Below are 11,159 nucleotides of genomic sequence, written 5' to 3'. Positions count from 1 at the left end.
GGTGATTATTGCTGTGGTTTTCATGTGCAGGTTATTGATCGGATGGTAAAGAAGGGTTACAGAGATCCTCCTATCACAACTGGGACTCACTCGTTATCCTAGTGGTTAGAGCAGGTATCCTAGTGGTTAGAGCAGATATCCTAGTGGTTAGAGCAGGTATCCTAGTGGCTAGAGCAGATATCCTAGTGGTTAGAGCAGTATCCTAGTGGTTAGAGCAGGTATCCTAGTGGTTAGAGCAGATATCCTAGTGGTAAGAACGTTGGGCCAGTAACCAAGAGGTTGCTGGATCGAATCCCCGAGCTGACAAGGTAAACATCTGTCGTTCTGCCCCTGATCAAGGCACTATTCCCCGGGCGCCGAAGACGTGGATGTTGATTAAGGCAGCCCCCCCCCCCCCACCTCTCTGATTCAGAGGGGTCGGGTTAAATGTGGAAGACACATTTCAGTTGAATACATTCTGACTAGGTATTCCCTTTATTCCAAGGAAGATTGTTGGATGTGCACATAGAGATGGAAAGAGGTCTTGTGTCTGTACCATTATGGGATCTGTGACAGCATCGGTGTACCTTTTGAGGCTACCTCCATTTTAAAGTAGTCCATTTTCTTCTTCTTTTATGTTTAAAAGAAGTGTAAAGATCCAATTGGGGATTCACCGCCACCTGCAGTGTTGAAATGCTCAACAAAATAATGTGTCATTGATTTGTTGTGGCCACTAGATGATGCTAGTTAAGCCATTTACAAACCTTCTTGAAGAAGAAGTGAATAGTCTGATCATTGTCTGATTGCTTCCAAAACATAGGAATCGCCGCCCAGTTGACAACTTTATAATAGTAGAAGCCCTCAACGGCGATGTCCATGAGTCCTCTATCGATCCGGTAATCCTGCACATTGTGAATATGGTACTGGAACTCACCCTGAATCCTGGCTTAGGAAGGCCACCATTTTCCGTCAAGATAGAACTGCCAAAAGGGGGAGGAGTTGCAATCTACTGCAGAGATAGCTTGCAAAGTTCTGTCATACTTTCCAGGTCTATGCTCAAACAGTTCGAGCTTCTAATTTTAAAAATGAATCTCTCCAGAAATAAGTCTCTCACTGTTGCCGCCTGTTATAGACCCCCCTCAGCTCCCAGCTGTGCCCTGGACACCATATGTGAATTGATTGCCCCCCATCTATCTTCAGAGTTAGTACTGTTAGGTGACCTAAACTGAGATATGCTTAACACCCCGGCCATCCTACAATCTAAGCCTGATGCCCTCAATCTCACACAAATTATCAAGGAACACACCGGGTACAACCCTAAATCCGTAAACATGGGCACAGGCCTTTCTAATTGACCTGGCCCAGGTATCCTGGAAGGATATTGACCACATCCTGTTAGTAGAGGATGGCTGGTTGTTCTTTAAAAGTAATTTCCTCACCATCTTAAATAAGTATGCCCCTTTCAAAAAATGTAGAACTAAGAACAGATATAGTCCTTGGTTCACTCCAGACCTGACTGCCCTCGACCAGCACAAAAACATAATGTGGTGTACTGTACAAGCATCGAATAGTCGCCGCGATATGCAACTTTTCAGGGAAGTCAGGAACCAATACACACAGTCAGTTAGGAAAGCAAAGGCTAGCTTTTTCAAACAGAAATTTGAAAAAACTCCCAAAAGTTCTGAGACACTGTAAAGTCCATGGAGAATAAGAGCACCTCCTCTCAGCTGGCCACTGCACTGTGGCTAGGAAACACTGTCACCAGCGATAAATCCACGATAATCGAGAATTTCAATAAGCATTTCTCTGCGGCTGGCTATGTTTCCTCCTGGCTACCCCAACCCCAGCCAACAGCTCCGCACCCCCCGCAGCTACTTGCCCAAGCCTCCCCAGCTTCTCCTTCACCCAAATCCAGATAGCAGATGTTCTGAAAGAGCTGCAAAACCTGGACCTGTACAAATCAGCTGGGCTAGACAAGCTGGACCCTCTCTTTCTAAAATTATCAGCCGCCATTGTTGCAACCCCTATTACTAGTCTGTTCAACCTCTCTTTCGTATCGTACGAGATTCCTAAAGATTGGAAAGCTGCCGCAGTCATCCCCCTCTTCAAAGCGGGTGACACTCTAGACCCAAACTGTTACAGACCTATATCCATCCTGCCCTGCCTTTCCAAAATCTTCGAAAGCCAAGTTAACAAACAGATCACTGACCATTTCAAATCCCACCGTACCTTCTCCGCTGTGCAATCCGGTTTCCTGGTCACGGGTGCACTTCAACCATGGTCAAGGTCCTAAACGATATCATAACCGCCATCGATAAGAGACAGTACTGTGCAGCCGTCTTCATCGACCTGGCCAAGGCTTTCGACTCCATCAATCACTGTATTCTTATCGGCAGACTCAACAGCCTTGGTTTCTCAAATGACTGCCTCACCTGGTTCACCAACTACTTCTCAGATAGAGTTCAGTGTGTAAAATCGGAGGGCCTGTTGTCCGGACCTCTGGCAGTCTCTACGGGGGTACCACAGGGTTCAATTCTCGGGCCGACCCTTTCCTCTGTATATATCAATGATGTCGCTCTTGCTGCGGGTGATTCCTTGATCCACTTCTACGCAGACGACAGCATTCTGTGGACATCTGGCCCTTCTTTGGACACTGTGTTAATTAACAAACCTCCAAACAAGCTTCAATGCCATACAACACTCCTTCCGTGGCCTCCAACTGCTCTTAAACGCTAGTAAAACTAAATGCATGCTCTTCAACCGATCGCTGCCCGCACCTGACCGCTCGACTAGCATCACTACTCTGGACGGTTCTGACTTAGAATATGTGGACAACTACAAATACTTAGGTGTCTGGCTAGTCTGTCAATCCAAAATTAAATCATCTCCTATCCAAAATTAAATCTAGAATCGGCTTCCTATTTCACAACAAAGCCTCCTTCACTCACGCTGACAAACATACCCTCGTAAAACTGACCATCCTACCGATCCTCAACTCCGGTCATTTACAAAATAGCCTCCAACACTCTACTCAGCAAACTGGATGCAGTCGATCACAGTGCCATCCGTTTTGTCACCAAAGCACCATATACCACCCACCACTGTGACCTGTATGCTCTCGTTGGCTGGCCCTCGCTACATATTAGTCGCCAGACCCACTGGCTCCAGGTCATCTATAAGTCTTTGCTAGGTAAAGCTCCGCCTTATCTCAGCTCACTGGTCACCATAGCAGCACCCACCCGTAGCACACGCTTCAGCAGGTATATCTCACTGGTCACCCCCAAAGCTAATTCCACATTTGGCCTCCTTTCCTTCCAGGTCTCTACTGCCAATGACTGGAACAAATTTTGCAAAAATTGCTGAAGTTGGAGACATATCTCCCTCACTAACTTTAAGCAGCAGCTATCTGAGCAGCTCAACGACATCTGCAGCTGTACACAGCCCATCTGTAAATAGCCCATCCAACTACCTACCTCATCCCCATATTGTTTTTATTTACTATTTTGCTCTTTTGCACACCAGTATTTCTACTTGCACATCATCATCTGCACATCTATCACTCCAGTGTTAACTTCACTAGGGTAGGGGGCTGCATTCGGAATTTTGGATGAAAAGCGTGCCCAAATTAAACTGCCTGCTACTCAGCCATAAAAGCTAGAATATGCATATAATTAGTAGATTTGGATAGAAAACACTCTAAAGTTTCTACAGCTGTTTGAATGATGTCTGCGAGTATAACAGAACTCATATGGCAGACAAAAACCTGAGAAAAAATCCAACCAGGAAGTGGGAAATCTGAGGTTTGTAGTTTTTCAAGTCATTGCCTATCGAATATACAGTGTCTATGGGGTCATATTGCACTTCCTAAGGCTTCCACTAGATGTCAACAGTCTTTAGAACCTTGTTTKATGCTTCTACTGTGAAGGAGGGGGGAATGGGAGCTGAATGAGTCAGAGGTCTGCCAGAGTGGCATGAGCTGATCATGCGCGCTCACATGAGAGTTAGCTTGCGCTCCATTGCATTTCTACAGACAAAGGAATTCTCCGGTTGGAACATTATTGAAGATATATGATAAAAACATCCTAAAGATTGATTCTATAGTTCGTTTCACATGTTTCTACGAACTGTAATATGACTTTTCGTCTGAACTTTCGCCTGGACTTTCGCCTGGACTCGCGAACAAAAAGGAGGTATTTGGACATAAATAATGGACTTTATCGAACAAATCAAACATTTATTGTGGAACTGGGATTCCTGGGAGTGCATTCTGATGAAGATCATCAAAGGTAAGTGAATATTTATAATGCTATTTCTGGCTTCGGTTGACTCCACAACATGGCGGATATCTGTATGGCTTGGTTTTGTGTCTGAGCGCTGTACTCAGATTATTGCATGGTGTGCTTTTTCCGTAAAGTTTTTTTGAAATCTGACACAGATACTATACTATACCTCTCTATGGATACTATACATCTCTTGGATTACATCTCTATGGATACTGTATACATCTCTATGGATACTATACCTCTCTATGGATACTATACCTCTCTATGGATACTATACCTCTCTATGGATACATACATCTCTATGGATACTATACCTCTCTATGGATACTATACCTCTCTATGGATACTATACCTCTCTATGGATACTATACATCTCTATGGATACATCTCTATGGATATACTCTCTATGGTACTATATACCTCTCTATGGATACTATACCTCTCTATGGATACTAACCTCTCTATATGGATACATCTCTATGGATACTATACCTCTCTATGGATACTATACCTCTCTATGGATACATCTCTATGGATACATACTCTATATACATCTCTATGGATACATACATCTCTATGGATACTCTCTATGGATACATCTCTTATGGATACATCTCTATGGATACATCTCTATGGATACTATACATCTCTATGGATACCTCTCTATGGATACATCTCTATGGATACATCTCTATTGATACATCTCTATGATACTATACATCTCTATGGATACCTCTCTATGGCTACTATACATCTCCATGGCTACTATACATCTCTGTGGATTTGCATGGACACACACCACAGGAGGCTGGTGCCACCTTAATTGGGAGGACATGCTTTTAGTAATGACTGGAGCAGAATCAGTGGAATGTTATAAAATACATGAAACATGTGTTTGATGCCATTCATTCGCTCTGTTTCAGCCACTATTATAAGCCATTCTCCACGTACATACACACTCTCTGTCTGCTTGTATTACCATGGGTGTGTTGTCGTCAGGTAGTGAGCGGGGTGTGTAGGTGAACTCAGCGAATAAGGATGAATCTCATCCACTGGCTCCAGCCCAGTTTCCAACAGTGGGCCACTTCCTGTTCTGTACCTACACACACACACACACACACACATTACTGCGCACTTGATGTGTGTGTGTGTGTGTGTGTGTGTGTGTGTGTGTGTGTGTGTGTGGTGTGTGTTGGGGGGTAGTGTGTGTGTGTGTGGGGGGGGGGGTATTGTGTGTGTGTGTAGGGGGGGGGGGTAGTGTGGTGTGTGTGTGTGTAGGGGAGGTATTGTGTGTGTGTGTGTGTGTGTGTGTAGGGGGTATTGTTGTGTGTGTGTGTGTGTGTGTGTGTGTGTGTGTGTGTGTGTGTGTAGGGGGGGGGGGGGGTATTGTGTGTGTGTGTGTGTGTGTGTGTTGGGGGGTAGTGTGAGTGTTTGACCTTCATGTGGTACATCATCATCTCGTTGGCCAGTGGGATCTGAACTGAGCCTCATGGACCTTCTTATACAGAAGAGACTGAACACACACAGAGGAGAGACCAGTCAGTCAACCACATTATTATACAGGAGAGACCAGTCAGTCAACCACATTATTATACAGGAGAGACCAGTCAGTCAACCACATTATTATACAGGAGAGACCAGTCAGTCAACCACATTATATACAGAGGACCAGTCAGCACCAATTATTATACAGGAGAGACCAGTCAGTCAACCACATTATTATACAGGAGAGACCAGTCAGTCAACCACATTATTATACAGGAGAGACCAGTCAGTCAACCACATTATTATACAGGAGAGACCAGTCAGTCACCACATTATTAAACAGGGAGACCAGTCAGTCAACCACATTAATATACAGGAGAGACCAGTCAGTCAACCACATTATTATACAGGAGAGACCAGTCAGTCAACCACATTATTATACAGGAGAGACCAGTCAGTCAACCACAACCACATTATTATACAAGAGAGACCAGTCAGTCAACACATTATTATAAGGAGAGACCAGTCAGTCAACCACATTATTATACAGGAGAGACCAGTCAGTCAACCACATATATACAGGAGAGACCAGTCAGTCAACCACCTATATACAGGAGAGACCAGTCAGTCAACCACATTATTATACAGGAGAGACCAGTCAGTCAACCACATATTATACAGGAGAGACCAGTCAGTCAACCACATTAAATATACAGAGAGAACCAGTCAGTCAACCACATTAATATACAGGAGAGACCAGTCAGTCAACCACATTATATACAGGAGAGACAGTCAGTCAACCACATTTATACAGGAGAGACCAGTCAGTCAACCACATTATTATACAAGAGAGACCAGTCAGTCAACCACATTATATACAGGAGAGACCAGTCAGTCAACCACATTATTATACAAGAGAGACCAGTCAGTCAACCACATTATTATACAAGAGAGACCAGTCAGTCAACCACATTATTATGCAGGAGAGACCAGTCAGTCAACCACAAACACATTATATACAGGAGAACCAGTCAGTCAACCACATTATATACAGAAGAACCAGTCAGTCAACCACATTATTATACAGGAGAGACCAGTCAGTCAACCACAACCACATTATTATACAGGAGAGACCAGTCAGTCAACCACATATTTATACAGGAGGAACCAGTCAGTCAACCACATTATTATACAGGAGAGACCAGTCAGTCAACCACATTATTACACAGGAGAGACCAGTCAGTCAACACATCAATATACAGGAGAGACCAGTCAGTCAACCACATTATTAACAGGAGAGACCAGTCAGTCACACACATTATATACAGGAGAGACCAGTCAGTCAACCACAACCACATTATTATACAAGAGAGACCAGTCAGTCAACCACATTATTATATAGGAGAGACCAGTCAGTCAACCACATTATTATACAGGAGAGACCAGTCAGTCAACCACATTATTATACAGGGAGAACCAGTCAGTCAACCACCTTATTATACAGAGGGGACCAGTCAGTCAACCACATTATTATACAGGAGAGACCAGTCAGTCAACCACACAATATACAGGAGAGACCAGTCAGTCAACCACATTATATACAGAGAGACCAGTCAGTCAACCACATCAAATAGGGCACTAACCATCAGTCTCTTATCAACACTCTGTGTGACTACGGCATGACAGAAAGTCAGAGACCAGCGGTCCTTGTGTAGCTCTGGTAGTGTGTCTGACTCACGTGTGCGATGCTGATTCCACAGTAGATGGAGAAGCAGTGGCCAGGTCCTCATCGAATCGGTTAAACCACGGTCCATTAGTCTTATTGACCAACTCAGCCACCCCAATCACCTCTGAGAGAAGAAGGAGCGAGAGAGTGAGAGAGAGACATGGAGAGAGAGGTAGAGGGAGAAATGAGAGAGAGACACAGAGAGAGAGAGAACGATTTGTGACCTGTTGCCACAAAAAAGGTCAACCAGTGAAGCAACAACACCATTGTAATTATAATCCATATTTATGCTTATTTATTTTCCCTTTGTACTTTAACCATTTGTACATCGTTACAACACCGTATATATACATACTATACATTTGTAATGTCTTTATTCCGAGTGTAATGTTTACTGTTCATTTTATTGTTTAATTCACTTTTGTATATTATCCACCTCACTTGATGTTTCCATGGCAATAAAGCCCTTGAACTGAAAGAGGGAGATGAGAAATTGAGCAGCATAGGTGATGCTGTGTATGGAATGGTTTACTCCAGTGAGTGTTAGTTTAACTGTTAACACCAGTAGTGTTAGTTGTAGCTGTTAACACCAGTATGTGTTTAGCTGTTAACACCAGTGTGTAGTTTAGCTGTTAACACCAGTATGTGTTAGTTTTTAGCTGTTAACACAGTAGTGTTAGTTTAGCTTTTAACACCAGTAGTGTTAGTTAGCTGTTAACACCATGTGTTAGTTTAGCTGTAACACCAGTAGTGTAGTTAGCTGTTAGTCAGTGTTAGTTAGTGTAACACCAGTAGTGTTAGTTTAGCTGTTAACACCAGTAGTTTAGTTTAGCTGTAACCCAGTAGTGTTAGTTTAGTTGTTAACACCAGTAGTGTTAGTTAGCTGTTAACACCAGTATGTTAGGTTAGTTGTTAACACCAGTAGTGTTAGTTTAGCTGTTAACACCAGTAGTGTTAGTTTAGTTGTTAACACCAGTAGTGTTAGTTTAGCTGTAACACCAGTAGTGTTAGTTTAGTTGTTAACACCAGTAGTGTTAGTTTAGCTGTTAACACCAGTGTAGTGTTAGTTAGCTGTTAACACCGTAGTGTTAGTTTAGCTTTAACACCAGTGTGTTAGTTATAGCTGTTAAACACCAGTAGTGTAGTTTAGCTGTAACACCAGTAGTGTTAGTTATAGCTGTAAACACCATATGTTATTCTCACCGTTGTTCTCGTCCTTGATGGGGAAGCAGAGGATGTTGCGTGTTCTAAAACCGGTGCTGTCGTCCACTCCTCGGTAGAACAGAGGGTGGGAGTACGCATCCTTAATGTTCAGGATCTGCCCAGTCATAGCTACGTGACCCGCTATGCCCTGGTCCGCAGGGATACGGAACTCCTTCTGCACACACAGACTATCTTTAGAATCTTCTTCTTCGTCGTTATCGGCATCATCATCATTATAATCTTTGTAATCGTCAAACAGAGAAGTTCTAGACATGTGTTCTACCTCATCATCACTGACCACACCCCCATCAAACACCTTGGCAACCAGCTCATGGCTGACTTGATCCAGTAGGAACACAGAACAACTATAGACAGAGAGAGAGAATAAGTATTCTATTCTATTTTCCTCCACATTAGTTATTCTGGAAAGCGTGTTAGCTGGTTTAGGTTGTTTTACATCAAGAACTCACATCTCTGCATCACTGAGGTTCCTGGCCTCAACTATAATCTCTTGCAACAGCACAGACACATCATCTACACACAGAGAGAGAGAGAGAGAGAGAGCACAGGGTGGGGATGGATGAATAAGCAGGCTGATCTACCACAAGTAGGGTCGTATTATCAGTTTTGTAGGGATTCGATCTGAGCCGGAGGAGAGAAGAGAAAAGAGGAGGAGACAAGAGAAGACAAGAGAGAAGAGAAGAGAGATGAAGATGAGAGGAGAGAAGAGGAGAGAGAAGAAGTGCAGAGAAGGGAGGATAACTCACCCAGATGTGTGAAGAGATTCTTGGCCACCTGTAACAGCGCCTGACACTCCACTTTGAGTTTCTGTTCTTTCTGGAAGGCCAGTGTGGAGGTGAGGACAGTGGAGGTGTAACAGAAGCAGTGCTGGATCTTATGTTCATCCGCCTCCGTGTGTCTGCACAGAGAGAACACATTTATATCCAAAATAAAACATTGAATTCCAAAGTGGAGAAAAGTTGACTGATCAATAGAATAATATGTGTTTAAACAAGCCAGATGGATAGACTTAAGGCCTCAGCTGTTACAATAACATCAGTTACACAACTCTGCCTGCAGATGGCAACACCTCACCACTCTGATCACTATAGAGGAGAGAACAGCAGAATGTCAATACTAGAGAAAAACTGTGGTCGTTCTAGACTAGAGGATTTGATTATGAAGGATTTCTTTTTCAGGTCAGGTCACATAATCAGGAAAAACGATACCCTCATCCCTCAATCACCACTCTAGAGAAACTCAACCTCTGAGTCTGGGCTGTTTCTGACAGTAGCTGGCGCTGGACCCTGATTGGCTTGTTGGCACAAAGAATCAGTAGGCTCTCTGGAATGCAGATTCCTCTAAGCCTGGAAGCATCAGATATCTGTCTGGCAGAACATACGGCATGTGATAGGAGGATAGATCCGGGAAGTGGACGAGAGAGGGACCGGGTGGAATGAGAGACAGATGGAGAGAGTGTAATAGAGGTGGAAAGGGACAAGTGTGATTGATAGAGAGATTTAGAGGAAAGTGGAGTAGAGTGGGGGCTGTTGACTGACAACTGAGGTGAAAGATGGATAGAGGGATGGAGGGACAGAGGGACGGAGGGACAGAGGGACAGAGGGACGGAAGGACAGAGGGACGGAGGGGGGTGGAAAAATGGACTCTGAATTAAAGGTTAAATTCAAGGAAAATAGTGCTATTGGATTTTTACTGTCTCCATTCTCTCCTACTAACCAGGGACGGATTCAGACCTGGGACATCAGGTGAGGGAACCCCCCAGCCAATCAGCAACATTAACAAATCAATGAACTAGCATCAGTATTTCAGCCCTCGAGGGGTTAATGATTAGCCACGCCCTACAACACCAACATCATCCAAGGATGGGAGGCAGGTGGGAGAGCGGGATTAGAGGAAGATACAGATGATGAGAGAGGGATGAGAAAGAGGGATGATGAGAGAGATGATGGGAGAGTGGGATGATTAGAGAGAGGGATGAGAGAGAGGGATATGAGATAGGGATGAGAGAGAGAGGGATGCTGGGAGAGAGGGATGATGAGAGAGAGAGGGATGATGAGAGAGAGGGATGATGAGAGGGAGGGATGCTGGGAGAGAGGGATGAAGAGAGAGAGGATGAGAGAGAGAGAGGGATGATGAGAGAGAGGGATGATGAGAGGGAGGATGAAAGAGAAGGATGATGAGAGACGAGATAGAGGGATGATGGGAAAGAAGGATAGGAAAAATGAGTAAGTTATACTGAAAATACCAGTAATAAGAGGATAAACTCATCTGCTACACAGTTCACTAATAATCCCCTACATATCCAGTCTGTCAGTGTTACTATGGAGACTGTAGTCAGCCCTATCATTAGCCCCCACTGAGGATACTATGGGATGTCTTCCTCTCAGATTCTAGCCAAGATCCTGTCACTGTGTGTGTGTGTGTGTGTGTGTGTGTGTGTGTGTGTGTGTGTGTGTGTGTGT

At 44.0% G+C, this 11,159-nt stretch overlaps 1 pseudogene; it reads right to left on the bottom strand.

Annotated features, from left to right (window-relative positions):
* The window catches only part of LOC112073966 (cGMP-dependent 3',5'-cyclic phosphodiesterase-like), a 50,590-nt pseudogene that overhangs the window by 6,994 nt on the left and 32,437 nt on the right, over positions 1-11,159 (bottom strand).

The sequence above is a fragment of the Salvelinus sp. IW2-2015 genome, unplaced genomic scaffold (assembly GCF_002910315.2).
Source record: "Salvelinus sp. IW2-2015 unplaced genomic scaffold, ASM291031v2 Un_scaffold2439, whole genome shotgun sequence".
NCBI lineage: Eukaryota > Metazoa > Chordata > Actinopteri > Salmoniformes > Salmonidae > Salvelinus > Salvelinus sp. IW2-2015.
This window is presented reverse-complemented; position numbering and strand designations above follow the sequence as displayed.